Source organism: Anas platyrhynchos, chromosome 2 (assembly GCF_047663525.1).
Source record: "Anas platyrhynchos isolate ZD024472 breed Pekin duck chromosome 2, IASCAAS_PekinDuck_T2T, whole genome shotgun sequence".
NCBI classification, from domain to species: domain Eukaryota; kingdom Metazoa; phylum Chordata; class Aves; order Anseriformes; family Anatidae; genus Anas; species Anas platyrhynchos.
Window position 1 is genome coordinate 51,925,003 of NC_092588.1, and position 14,579 is coordinate 51,939,581.

The window sequence follows — 14,579 nt, forward strand, 5'->3', positions numbered from 1 at the left end:
ATTGCATTTGCTCTGCCACCTGTTGCAAATGTGAAATTATATTGCCTGTTGCAGAACCACAGACAGATTTTAATAGCAAACAAATAAGCAAGGGAATGGTTGCAGTTCTGTTGGCTCTGTTTTGACCAACTGTGGCTCCAAAAATATATATATATAAATAATGCCCATGGGAGGAGAAAGGGAGAAAGTACCTAAAATGTGGCAAGAGACTCTTTAGCAAAAGTGAAGATAAAATTCACTGCTTACCAATACAGGTAAACAATAAAGAAATACATAGCTAAATAAATAAATACTCTACTTTCCATCTTTCTGGCTAGCAAAGAAAGATAACCGAACTCCGCTTTCAGCCCAGAGGACTGCAGTTTATTTCTAGGCATTGAAATTTACACAGAAACCAACAGGTTTTTCTGTCTAAATAAAGAATGGGAGAAAAACTGCAAGGCATACGGTAGCCTTAGAAATCTTATATGCATGTTACAGTGAAGATGGGAGAAAAACAGCTACTAATGCCTAACACGTCGCTGAATAATCCACTCCGTTGCCATGATAGCTGCTGGTACCTTGAAAGAAATCATGCTTGTGTGAATGTGGCATGATGAATGACAAAAATAACCTTGGATCCTCTAAGAGCTGTAGAAAGAACTAATCAATCATGCTCTGTTTCATTCTTTTAAGCAACTATTGTTGCTGATAACAGGTAAGTAAATAGAATTTATTCTCCCAGTGGAGGAAAGCTGAATTAGTTGCCTGATGATAAGCTTCCATACTGTGAACAAATTGACTGTTTGCAGATACTTTATGTTCGAGGGTATGCGCATGGTCAGAGGTATCCTTTTTTTTGGTGAAAGACTGCATTGGTTTTAAGGACTGGCTAGCTGATGAAGCTCATACATCACAGATTCCCAAGCTGCCTTCTGGTGCCTCCCTCCTTTGCAGACCTGGCTGGGTGCTTTTTATGTGGGGAGGCGCTGCCTGACCAAGTACTGAGGAAAAAGCTTCGTAAATGTAGGAGACAAACCTTTCTGTACAGTCCAGTGCTGTAGATGCTGGAAAAAAAACTCTGTCCAGGATCTTGTCAAGCACCCACATGTGAAGTGAATCTGTTTGGGTGGTGGAAACAGGGCTTGGGTGCTCACACGCAGGTGACTGACCAAGTGTGAGTGTGTGAGCTGGATGAGTCTTTCTCTTGGCTTGTGTACTGCTCACCCCTTACAGGCCAGATAATCCACATAGAATAAATAATGTCTGAAATACACAGCAAAAATAAAGCAGAGATGAAGCTATTCAGAAATTCAGAAATCTCTGTAGGAACTGTCACTACAAGAATTTTATGAATGATTGGTTACTAGTCAATTCATTCCTCCCTTCTGCTCCTCCACACATAGTTCTTCAGTTAACCTACTACAGCTCAATAAATACGTTTAATTACTGTAAAGCAAAAAAAAAAAAAATGTCTGCTAGAGAAATTTGCTTTACAAAAACTGCAGAAATCATTAAGTGACATTGCCTGAGCTATATCCACCTTATGTGTGGAATCAGGCAAAGGTCTTGTGGATAAAATATTACGTGGTCATTTAATTAAAGATTGTCTCACAGTGAGCACAAACAGAGGGAGTGTGCTGAGTCCCTGTCAATTCTGGATGTATTCCTTACATTTTTAGTGCTTTGTTCTGCAGCCTCCCCTCCCCTCCTCTCCCATCTCCTTTCCTTTCCTTTCCTTTCCTTTCCTTTCCTTTCCTTTCCTTTCCTTTCCTTTCCTTTCCTTTCCTTTCCTTTCCTTTCCTTTCCTTTCCTTTCCTTTCCTTTCCTTTCCTTTCCTTTCCTTTCCTTTCCTTTCCTTCTTATTTGGGGTTGTTTTGAAGGACTTAATTATTTCTTTAAAAAATGAACTTCAATATTAAGACAACATTATTGTTTATCCCCGCAAGTACAACATGCATCTTTGCTTTCTGATGTCTTTTGCTACTGGAGCAGTGGGGGGTAGTGCTAGACTGCAAGCCAGCTGTTTGGCAATGAGGGAAGGTGAGATTCACACATTGGTATTGGATTTCTTAGATATTGACTAACAGCAGAAAGGTAGAGATGCTCCTGAGATCAGCTGAGCTTCTGCAGGGCAGCAGTGATTACAGAACAGTTGTCTCTGTGCTCTCTTTCAACTTCCCTTTGCTTTAAAGGAAATTTTATTATAGGTATTTATTAATAAATTTTATTATAGGTCTTTATTATTTGGTCTTTTGCCTCTACCCTCCTCCTTTACCGATCCCTGCATCCCACCCTTTCTCCCATATGTTCCAGGGCAATGGGATCCCTCCTCCTACAGCCTGCACTTGCCAAGAGCAGCAATGGGTATGCCAGCCATAGGCAGCATTTCAGAAGATGAACTGCCTTCCCCAAAGTCCTGCTGAGGATGGCCAAACTGAAATCATCCATTTATATTGTGGGCCAAAGGAGCCACTAATGTCACAGTCAATTTCTCTGCCAAAAGGAGAAAAGGAGAGAATGATGACAATATTTCTGAGAATGAATGGGGCAAAAGAATCTTTCCTAATCCCCTCCACAAATAGCTGTTCTGTTACAAGAACAACAGGGGGGAACTCAGCTGGCAGAAGACACTCACATGGATAACTTCCCTGCCCTTACTTAAACAGTCAGCAAAACTGGCTGGAGACAGTCAGTCTCCGCCATCGTGGGTGCTGCTGTCTGCTCTGCCTGCTGTAGTAAACCTCTTATGAGTAGAGGACAAAAGTCCTGGAGAGGTAGAGTAAAGGCACGAGTTTGCTTGGCTCTTCCTGCAACCTTTTTGCAAATAAAATGTTTCCTGCTCAAATCTCCGGCGTATCTTCTATGATGTTTAGATGACCCTTCCTTCTAAACCTATGGTAGGTTTCACAGCCATATTTGCAGACCAGTATTTGCAGAGATAGTAAGTTCTGATGCTATCTCGGTAGCGGAGCTCTGAACTTGGCTGAAAGCAGGCCTTTTGTGATTCCCATCCTCACAGAGCCAAATAATGCTACAGAACTGCAATCCAGAAGCTAAGCTGTTATTAAAAACAAAATAAAACTCATATATAAATAGAATATGAACCAGGTCATTGTTGCCAATCAGAGTTTGCAGACAGTCTGAAATAATAGCTCTGAGCAATATATAAATTGTTCCCATTCTTCTCAATGTGGCACTAACTAGGAAATCTAATTATCACAATTTAAATGTCAGCATCATTAAATATTTTGTTACTGAATACTCTGGCAGAAACATCCAGCTAATATGCTCTTACTACATTTCCAAACCACCTCCCACAATTTTCTCTGTGTGCCAGATGTACCACCTGGTGTCTCTGCTCAGACACCAAAACCTACAGATTCCTCCCCAAAATTCCTATGTTATAAGGTTACTCTGATAAGTCTCAGTCCAACAACCTGGGACATATCTTGAAAAGGAACAGTTCAGGAAAAGGTAGATTAAATTTAGTGCTGAAATAAGTAGCACAGGGAATATGTTGCAGACACTAACATTAGTTTCATTCAATATAGTAACTATTTTAATATTCATTTTTATATTCAGTTTAATAAAATAAGATGTTGCTGATAGAATTTATCCGAATCTGCCATGGCATTTCAGACAGTTTCATTCTAGTTTATGGAGGGGCTGTTAACAAAGATGTTGGCTACAAATATAATGCAAGACATAAAGGTAAATATTTGCCAGAAAAATAGTAGGCAGTAGCTGTCAGTTCCTCAGTGTAAGCACTTTTCCCTGACTGTCACGTACGCCGTGTCAGAGGCCATATTCCACCTGGAGCAAATGGCCTGTTAAAAAACAGCAAATAACCTTGTGATTTATTTCACCATCCACTCAAAGCTTTTTAAGTTGAGGCTAAGAAGCTCTCATTGAAACATCTGAATCAATTGGTTCTTTAAAATAAAGATTGAACTTTCAGACTTTTGATCAACAGGAACAAAAAACTTACATACTTTCAGTTACAGATACACAAGCTGAAAATTGCATTAAACAATCTCCTTGAAGGCAATAAAACATGGAGGGCTAGTAAGAAAAGACTTAGTATCTATTTTTATCCTTGATGACAGTTGTTATCCATAGGCTAAAGAGAAGTTACAGAGCCCTGAAGAATAAGAACTTGTATTACTATGATTATGCAACCCGAGTAAAGGAAAGCTTGAGAGCATGACAGATGGGCAGCTGGAGAATAGGCTAACAAGCAGGAGGCCTGAGGTCCATCAAAAGGCTAGCAGAAGTTAAAATATGACTAGAAATGCCACCAGAAGTACTGTGGGAAGGGGGATAGGAAAAGCAAGAAATGCCCATATACAGTAAAGACACATGGCTTAACTAGAACTCCTGGGGTTGGTGCCTGATGCATGGACAAAACTACTGATCAAAACGTGCCCATTGTATACGTGACAGAAGTTTGGAGACATTAAGTACAAGAGACAGGTTTATGTAAAAGGGCCATAACATAGCTTCCAGATGCTGAATAGCTGGATTCCCCTGCAAACACTGAGGTCTGTAGTGCATGGCCCTGTGAGGGAGCAGACAAGGCTAATCAAGGCTAATCAAGGCTAATCAGGGAAGGGCATGGACACCTAACTTCAGGTGCTGGCAGAGGAAGGTGCCCATGTTATGAACTGCAACCCAAAGAATCCATAACCAGATGTCCATTCCCACAAGGCCACCAGCAGCCACCGTGGGGAGCACGCTTGGTGAGCCATCACTTCTTGGAGCATTTGGAAGGTCCATGAAACAATGAAGTGTTTTATGAAATGTATCTTTAAAAGTTACAATTTGAGTTTAAAAGGAGGAGCTGGAGTTACAACCCTGAACAGAAAGGCTGTATCTGAATTCCTGACTGCAAAATAAATTTCATGTAAATTTCACTAGGCAGTCTGCAGAGAAGTGGGTAGTCAGTGACATTTCCAGACTGATACTCTGGTGTTTCTTGCATTAGTAGAGGTATAAACACCTGCCCCAGGAACCACATGGGTGATGAAAAGTGAACATCCAACACCCAGCCTGGTTTACTTCCATATGTTCAGGTGAGGCCCATGTTAGTGAAATGTATGCCTTAAAGATGACATCATCTTGGACAGGGAAATAAAACAGCTTTTTGTGTCAGGCAGGAGTACATGCCACAATCTCTTTCTCCTTTAAACAATATCACTGCGGTCAAAATCAAATTGAATGCTTTGTAGTTTCAATTCAGAAAACACAAGTTTCTTCTCAGAATCGTCTCTAGGTGAGATTAAAATTCAAATCGGGATACCCTTTAAAATGGAGGCCAACACAGTCTGTGTAGTCGTGCCAGAGTTTACCAGCTTGCCAATTTGCTTGAGATGGGGAAAGCACAGTTTGGACGAGTACCCACACTGTGCTCAAAATAGATGCTATTTGTGCTTTTGGAAATAACTAATCAATAAGCACTTTAATAGAGAGGCTGTATTTCCCATCAGTGTCATCCCTCTATAAAAATGGCATACTGCATTTCAGAACTTCTCTTGTTACATCCTCCATAGAGGCCCTTTATTCACTTAAGCTTATCAGCTCAAGATGTCTTTTTCTGATGTTAGTGACTCCTAAGCAAGAAGTATAGCGTGGGCTACCGGTTACTTTGGACTGCCTCCAAGGGCTAATTGAGAGCTCTTTGGATGCAGCTTTGCCATGACTTTTGGAACAACAAACTAGTGAAAATAAGGATAAATAGACAGGCCACAGGGCCTGAAGATCGTGAAGTTCACAGGCTTGGTGAGGAACCATGTAAGAACAATTCAAATCGGAACTGCTTTAGGTTTCTAATGATACTTTGTTCTTGCTCTTTCTTCTGATCTCTCTCCAGTCTGCCAGTGCTCAGAGCCGAGAGCATGTGTGGTCTCACCACAGACATCCAGAAAGGGAGAATAAGTGGCCTGTTCCTTGGCATGATTAAAGAAAACATGCTTGTAAAATAAATACAAATCGACTGGGATGTGAATATTGTCAATGGGATGGAAAACGAACCTTGAATTTTAAACTAGTATTTAAAAGTCTACCAAGCCATAGAGGGAGAAATTAGAAAAAAATAACCAGATATCCTGCAGAGGGCCAGATCTGTTTTGCATCAGCCTACTAGAGATCTCCAGGGAAGAAAAGTCTCCAGAGGTGAGGGGAATGTTAGCTCCCGGAGCCAGTCTGCAGCGGGGTCTGGAGCTGATCTGTGGCTCTCACAGGATGGTGCTGTCTGGGAGTACAGTATTCCTAGTTTTCCAAGTCAATAATACTTTATTGTGTGCCATGCTGCAAATAGTTTTGTTGTTCTGATCTTACCAGACAGTAAACTATTCTTTTTTTTCTTTTTTTTTTTTTTTTTTTTTTTTTTTTTTTTTTTTTTTTACTCCTGGGGGATCTCACAAAGGAGAATTATAAACAAACAAATAACCTCCCTCTCTTTGTTCCTGCATCCTCTGACTCTTCAGTGAAGTTGTCCTCCTGTGAAGAAGAGGCATGAACTGGAGCTCAGTCAGTGAGCTGAGTTGAATAACTGCATTTTAATGAGCTTGGACCTCAGAAGTCCTCAGCAGTGGAAAGTGCAGTGCTGTAGATCTATCAGAGCAATTAAAAACTACATCCCAGTTTCTCAGTACTGGTATATTTGACCTAAATTAAAGGTAATTTATTTGCCATCATTCCCCCCCCCACAAAGAAAACAAGCTAATGGCTTAGAATTTGATAAGTGATGTCCATAGAAACATTTCTCATTCTTGAATAATGTTTTCCTCCATAAAAAGAGTATGAAATCAATGGTAAAGGTCTTTGCTAAAGTAAAAAGGGTTTGGAGACTTTGAGAAGTCCTTCACTAAGCTCAAAGAGTTTCCATAAGCAATACGAAGAGGTTTACACTTTGAAAACTATTTTCATTGAAAGTATGAGAAGTTTTTTAACCAAGAAAGTATGTTTTCTGGTGTAGCTTCTGTTCTAATAAAGTATTTCTTTTTGCAAATGGTTATGAATTAAAACATACAGTTAATGAGTGTTTTCTTCTTCTCCTATCTTTATTTTAAATTGACTTTGTTCAGCAACTTAAAAAGGGATTTCTTCAGTTGCCAAATTTCCTTTCTTTCCAAGAGAATAAACATACGAAATAGATACAAAATATAAAACAAGTTTGCAGAACTGTTTAAAATTGTTTGTTTGTTTGTTTGTTTTGTTTTTATTGCTTAGTAGTAGAAATTAGAGAAATTAGGGTGGCAACTGCATCATTTATTTTGCAAGGAGCCAAAAATGCTGGCCAGATGCAGGCTGAGTCATATTTACCTCTCTTAGGTGCCAACCTGATAACTGAAGCCACTTGGAGATAATTGCAGGCTCTGAAGTTACCCTGAGGCCAAAAGGGCTTTGCAGTGCCGTGCAAAAGGTCCATTTACAAGACTTTAATTGATTGAGATAGACTTTAGCAAAATGAAAGGCTGAGTTCTATCTTTAGATGGAAATATGAGGAATTTCAATGGCTATTTGTTAGACTTTTAAATAAATTTGATTATCAAAAACCTTGTGTTTGTTTCCAGACAATACAAAATTTCACTGGTGGAAATTTTTATGGAAACATCATTCTTTAATAACTATTGCCCAATATTCATAGAAAGCCATTTGAAAAAAATAAACAGTACATTTGTAGCAGCTGAGGAAGAGAAACCTATCATGTACCTAACAGAAACCTATCATGGTATTTGACTAAACAGCTAGCAATAAGAATTCGGATGTATTTTCTTCATATTACTCATTCAGTTTTATTTCATATCAAATGCTATTTTATTATTATTTTTGCAAGGTGGAATTAATCTAGGCTACTGAGAATGATCCCAATTCTATTTCTATTCAGAAACTATATTTAGATAAGAACCAAACATTGGAGTCATTGCCATTCTGGTAAGAGTTACCCAGATACACTGTTTGCTTATTAACTAGGGAAGATAGAGTTTTCAATTTTGCTGGAAGTGCACAGTGTTTGAAAACATTGCTTATCTCTGGATGTCCAAAATGCTTATGTGGGAACCTAGAAACTTTCCCTCCTGTTATGCACATATGGAAGATGGTCTGAAGGATACATTTGGTTCTGCCAAGCAATTCCTGCATCTCTTAGAGCAATCCTAAAAGGTCATAATATGTTGTACAAACCAAATCATATCCTTGTCCAAAAATAAATGCCCACGTGTGACAGCCTGGAGGTTTTAGAGTTCTCAGCAGGGTTAATATTCAGTAGGACCATGCATGAGCTAAGGGTACAGTGGGTGAAATTGCATTTGAGTTTGACAGGGATATGTCCACCTCTTTCAAGCCTGAGCTGGGCCGTTAGCATCTGTATCAGCCACATCAGCCAGTCACAACTGGAACAAAATTTGAAATATGTTTTAGAAGTGATAGCTGATGGCTTCCTGCCTGTAAGCAAGATGAAATAGATTATATCTACAGTCCCAGGGCACTTTTTTCATTCTCAAATGGTAATACTTTCTAGGTCAGAATACAGTTTTAAACCAAAAAGTAGACAAAAATGGATTGTAAACTATCTAGGTTTATCTTACTGTCCTTTGATAACATTTGATATAGAAATGTTTGTAGGACTGAGGTTATAAATTTAGGATTTTAATTATAGAATTCTGAAGTTAGGAATATTGAGTTTATACTGTCAAATCTTTAATTCTGAGTCGTTTCTTCCCTGTTAATAGATGAAATGGTTTTGCCAATGAATGTTATTGATTTTTTCTTTCCATTATGGAGTTCAGGCAAAAGTATTTTCATTTGTCAGACAAAGCATTTCTGCAACAACAAAACTTGCTTGTAAGCTGAACTTTTACTGTTGCTTCTACTATAAAGTCGCTGTTGATTCATGGTAAAGTTGTTCCATAAGATTTATTCTCTGTATAGTGATTTAATTTACAAAGGATAATGACTAAAAAGGATGCAATTCCTACAAGCTTCTGGAATAGATGAAGAATGTTTTAATACAGTATAAATCGAAAGTTTCTACACAAGACTTGGGCAAAGTTATCCTTTCTAAGATAGAGCAAACCATATTATTGCAAATTCATATTCAGTGTCAGAAAGAGTTCCTCAGCACCATCACACTGATTGAAATATCTCTCAGCCATTGTCTTTCAGCATGGTAACCTTTGGTAGTCAATATCCATTAGCTATTTTCCTTCTGTCTAAATCTGAATGAAAATCACAAATCCTACTCAGTAACCTCCTTCATGAGCTTTGTTATAGGCATGTTATTTAGTCAATACAGTTCTAATTCAGGGAAGAACTTAATGATTATGTGTAAAAGGGATTTTGTTCTTTTAAGTGCTTTACTGGGCTAGGTGCTCAAGGACTAAAACTGCATGATTTTGTCAAAATAATGTAAAATGTAATAAACAGTTTTGCATATAACAAAAACTTGAAATATTCTCTTATCAAGCTAAAAGGACAAAGCATAAATGCTAACTGACAAATCCAACAGTAATATCAATTTTGAAGGCACAGCATGTCCTCTGAACTGGCACAGCCACAGACTTATCAAAGAAATGGTAACACATAAAACACGGTTGACCTTCTTCTAAAAATGCTGATCACACTTTTAAGACTTTTAATCTATTTCCCCACACGGATCTTAGGTTCTGTTCTCTGCAAGGGCAACTCTTACAGTGAATTGCTTTACCCTATCCAAGACGCTGGCTTATGGTGTGTATGGTACGGCACAGTCAGGTGTGGTGGAAAGCAGCTCCGAATGATTTTCGGCACATAAATTTTTCTGTGAAAAACTGACAAAAAGACTGACAAAACAGGTCTTAACCACTGCAAATGACAGTTTGCTAGATTACATGTACCATGGGCCAAGGTACAGTGTGGTAGGAAAAAATACCATAAATATCAAGGTTACAATTTTTACTAAAATAAAACATATGTAAAAATGTATATTAATTTTTATTTTAAGGATTTAATATATTCTGTAGTCTTTATACAAGTACCACTCTAAACTCAGAAGACATATGATACTTCCTGTATTATTAATATCCTAGGAAATAATCCTACTAGTCGTTACATGGATGGCCATAAGTGAAGGTCTTTCAGTCTTAGCCATAAAAAGTACATTGGTTACAGGTAGGGTTTTACCGTGTGCTTGGTTTTTATTTACACCTAGTCTCTATATTAATACTCAGGTTAGAAATCATTAATAAAGCAAATGCTTGTCTCCTGTGGGGCCAAATTTCAAAAATGAACAAGTTGTGTTCTCTGCTTATGGATTCACCATCTTTACAGAAACATTTGATTTAAGGCTTCAGTTATGGAAAAGTCTTTTTCATCCACTCAGATGACTAATAAAGATACTGCAGGTGTCAAAAAAAAAAAAAAAAAAAAAGAACAGAACTAAGATCTATCTAGTTCACTGCTTCTGTCATTGCATGCATTTGATTTTACTATGTGGAGCTAGTAAAACATATAAAAGTAGTTAAATATGTCAACATATTCGCAGTCATTGAGCCTAACTGATACTATTCTTTATTTCCCAGTGAGTTGCCTACTGTTTACAGAATCTACTTCATACTTCAGTTCATTTAAAGTCTTTTGTTTTTTAAGCTGAATCCTCGTGAATGTCTCTTTCTTTTCATAAAGTAAGAAGCCTATTCATGGACCTGTTTTAATCATTACTTTTGATCCCTTTAGTTAAAATTGAAAATTAATTAAAAATATATGTATTCCACAGTGATGCTCACCCAAGGCAAACATTACCTCACTAAGGAATTATTACCTTTTGTCTTTCAGTCATTAATGTGAAGGGGCTGGACTCATTTTCTGTATTTTTTTTTTCAATGATACACAAACCACTTGCTTTTGTAAAAATGCTTGCAGCTGTCAGGAGGTTTAACCCTTCCTGTCCAGAATCTGAAAGCTGTGGGGCAATCACGAATGGTATGATCTAAAAGCATGTGTAAATCCATTAGACAGGAGATAACACCTGTGCTTCAAGCTTTTTATTTTTGTATTATAGCATGTTCTGCAGATGATCAATCTTCATTATATGTCATGGTCCTTTTGTAACTGATCCATGATCCATGCTATAAAAATACATACGTCAGCCTGAAGAGTTGTTACAGTAGCTGTAACAGTAAGTGCCATAGCAAAATGACATAGTCACAATATAATGGCTGTCAGGAAGCTCCTTTACAAAATTTCTGATCCTCAGAATGTTTTCAGCTCACTTGTCATCTTTATTTTCTACGCTATAAAAGCCTAAGCTTTAAAAGAAAATAGGCAGCTACATGAGCCTGCTTTCCTAAACACCTCAGGCTCATGGCAGCTCAGGCTCATGGCAGAAATAAAATCAGCCTCACCTGCAGCTAGAGGTGGCTCTCTGGGTATTTGCATGTCAATCCCACAGCCCAGCTGATGTCAGCAGAGATGGTGCTTGCCCTGTGTGTTGGTGTCACAGGACAGAGGCAGGACAGGGCTGGCTGTAAAAGCTGTAGTGGGTTTACGTGGCAAGGTTTTGGTAGAAGTGTGGCATAGGGGTGGCTTCTGTAAAAAGAATCTAGAAGCTTCCCCCTGTTAGATAAGGACCTCACTGCTGGCCAGAGCTGAGCCAATAAGCAATGTTGTTTGTGCCTCTGTGAGAGCATATTTAAGAATATTTAAGATGGGGGGAGGGGGGGAGAATGCTGTGCAACAGCAGCTGGGAGAGAGGAGTGAGAAGCAGCCCTGCAGCAGGAGGGCAGGAGGTGCTCCATGCATGCAGTAGCAGTTCCCCTGCGGCCTGTGGAGAGGCCCCTGGTGGAGCAGGCTGTCCCCCTGCAGCCCATGGGTCCCCCATGGAGCAGATCTCCACGCTGCAGCCCCCCCGTGGGTGGAGGAGCCCCCGGTGGAGCAGGTGGATGTGGCCTGGAGGAGGCTGCGGCCCATGGAGAGCCCCCGCAGGAGCAGGGGGTCTGGGGGGAGCTGCCGCCCAGCCGTGGGGGACCCGTGCTGGAGCAGTTTGCTCCTGGGGGATGGATGGATGGACCCCGTGGGACGGAGCCGTGTGGGAGCAGTGCTTGAGGAGCTGCTGCCTGTGGGCAGCGCCTGCAGGCTCAGCTGGGGAAGGACGGCATCCCGTGGGAGGGACCCCACATGGAGCAGGGGCAGAGAAGGACCATGAAGGAGCAGCAGAGGTGAAGTGTTAGGGACTGACTGCAGCCCCCACTCCCTGTTGCCCTTCACCTCTCGGGGGGAGGTGGTGGATGAGGGTGGATGGAAGGAAGACATTTTTGGTTTCTTTCCTTTGTTTCTCACTTCTGCAGCTTGTTAGTAATAGGCAATAAATCTTACTGTCTCCCTAGTCTGTTTTGCCCCTCACGATAATTGTTGAGTGATCTCCGCATCCTTATCTCAACCCTTGAGGCCTTCCCATCACATTTTCTCTCCCCTTTCCCTTTGAGGAGGGGGAGTGAGAGAGTGGCTGTGGAGGAACTCAGCTGCCCACCTGAGTAAAACCTCCACAGAAGCAAGAGGAGAAGAGGCTGGGCAAACTGTGGCAAGCCCATAAACCAAAGGGCCTATCATGGCACCCGCTCTGATTCCAATTTACCCTAACTGGAATAAGGAAGTCCCAAAACAGCCCTGGCAGTGGATGTTTCCCAGAGCAGAGAACACAAGCCCTCATGACACAGCACTAACCCTGATCACAACCCCCAAGCCCAGCTTGTCTGTGGGAGGCCCACCCCGAGGCAAGGGGAGATGTGAGTTCTCCACAGTGGTTCGAGCTGCTGCTGCTGTATAAGGGCTAAAACACAATTTCTATAGGAAGGTGCAGTTGTAAGCCTCCACTACCGCATATTGATTAAAGAGAGAGAGAGAAAGACAAAAGAAAAGGAGTTTGCAACTTGCAAATATTTATAATATTGCAATCTGGAGTCTCATCCCAAATTTAGGCCTATGTGAATCCTTCTCTCCTCCCCTTCTCCCTACCTATCAAGGCTTACCTCCCACCTCTGAGGTCTAGGCATACCGCCCACCTTGACTCTTGCTGCAGGCTTCCCCATTGCTTCCTCACATTGGGTGCTTGAGAAGACAGAAATGGGAGAATTGCAATGCCCCACTTTGGATATCTGAGTCCATAGCATTGCAATGGGGTAGCGATAGGGAGTACGCCGAATAAATATTCTCAATAAATATTCATCTGTGTTTAACTGTGAGGCACCTGTTCGTTCAGAGATTGCAGAGTACATTGCAGTTCCCCTGCACTGCTAGACTTCTTCTACGAGTATTGGCACAGAAATGTGCGCTAGTATTTTCACCTTCAAGTTGGAGCTATTTTTGTTGTATCCGTGGAAAAGCACAGATTACCAACAAATGGCTCAGATGACAGAATCACAATTTACATGATCAAATTAAAAAATGTTCAGTTAAACATGACAAATAGCATTTTCTGTGGGGTTCATGAACATGTTCATAAGAGACATTAGCTTTTCATCAGACTGAAAAGGGACATTTAATAGCTAGCTTTGCTGTTAGAGTACAACTTAGCATCCAGAAGGGATTTATCATGTCATGGACGTAGAACGCACTGAAGCTTCTCTTGAAGCATTTCTTCAGACGGCCCCAGGAAATCAAGCTGTGACACACATCTGGATAGCTCTGTACACAAATGGCATCGCGTTTAAAGATGAGGAGTTGGCAAGAAAAGAGCAGCAGTCCGTGCAAGATTACTCACTGCTACAAATTCTCAGTTCAACAAGAATCATGAGTAGATTGAACAGTTAAGTCAGGTAAGAAGGTTTTCTTGTCATAATTTATTTTTTTCTCACATTACAAAGTGTCCAGACATAAAACCTCACCGGGAGAACAGTGTAAAGGACGTACCATTTTAAAAGAGCATTTTACTGTGCTCTTACATGAAAGAGCTATTGCATCAGGAATCTTCAAAAAACATAGCAGGAAATTAGAAACAATAGTAATGTGGCATGATATACTGTTTTCACTGAAATAACAGGTGTGGAAGATTAATACATTCAAAGAAATCAGAGCAGCTTAAAGAATTCATCAGGCTGGAAGTATTTAAGCAGCTGAAAGACTTATTCATATAAATTCAATGTTACTTTAATGTTTATCCCTTAAGGAAGAAAGGTTTCATAACTTTGTGGGAGAAGCTAGATAGCTCCAAGGCTGTAATACACATCTTGTTTATACTGTTTTGCTAGAAGAGTTTTAATAGGAGAGTAACTGATTGTGGGATGAGACTCCACACTGCTTTACAGACAAAAGAGCTGTAGGTAGTATGATGCTGCAGTTGGATGAGGCTGCTCCTTGCAGGAAGCCAAAGTTCACAGAGTTTTAGGACTGCTTCAAGTAAAAATTGTTCTTATGAGTCAGATAAAATCTGTTTGTTAAAATATAAATATTGTTCCCCTCAAAACACAGGAGGCCCATACATTTAGAAGCTCTCTTTTTGTTTGTGAGATCTTTCCCTGGCTTTTCAGGGTTGGAAGGAAAAGGGACATTTATTCTTGGCTACCTTTCTGGGGCCACACACACACTTATACTGTCTGACTGCCTGCTCAGTTGGTGCTTCTTTC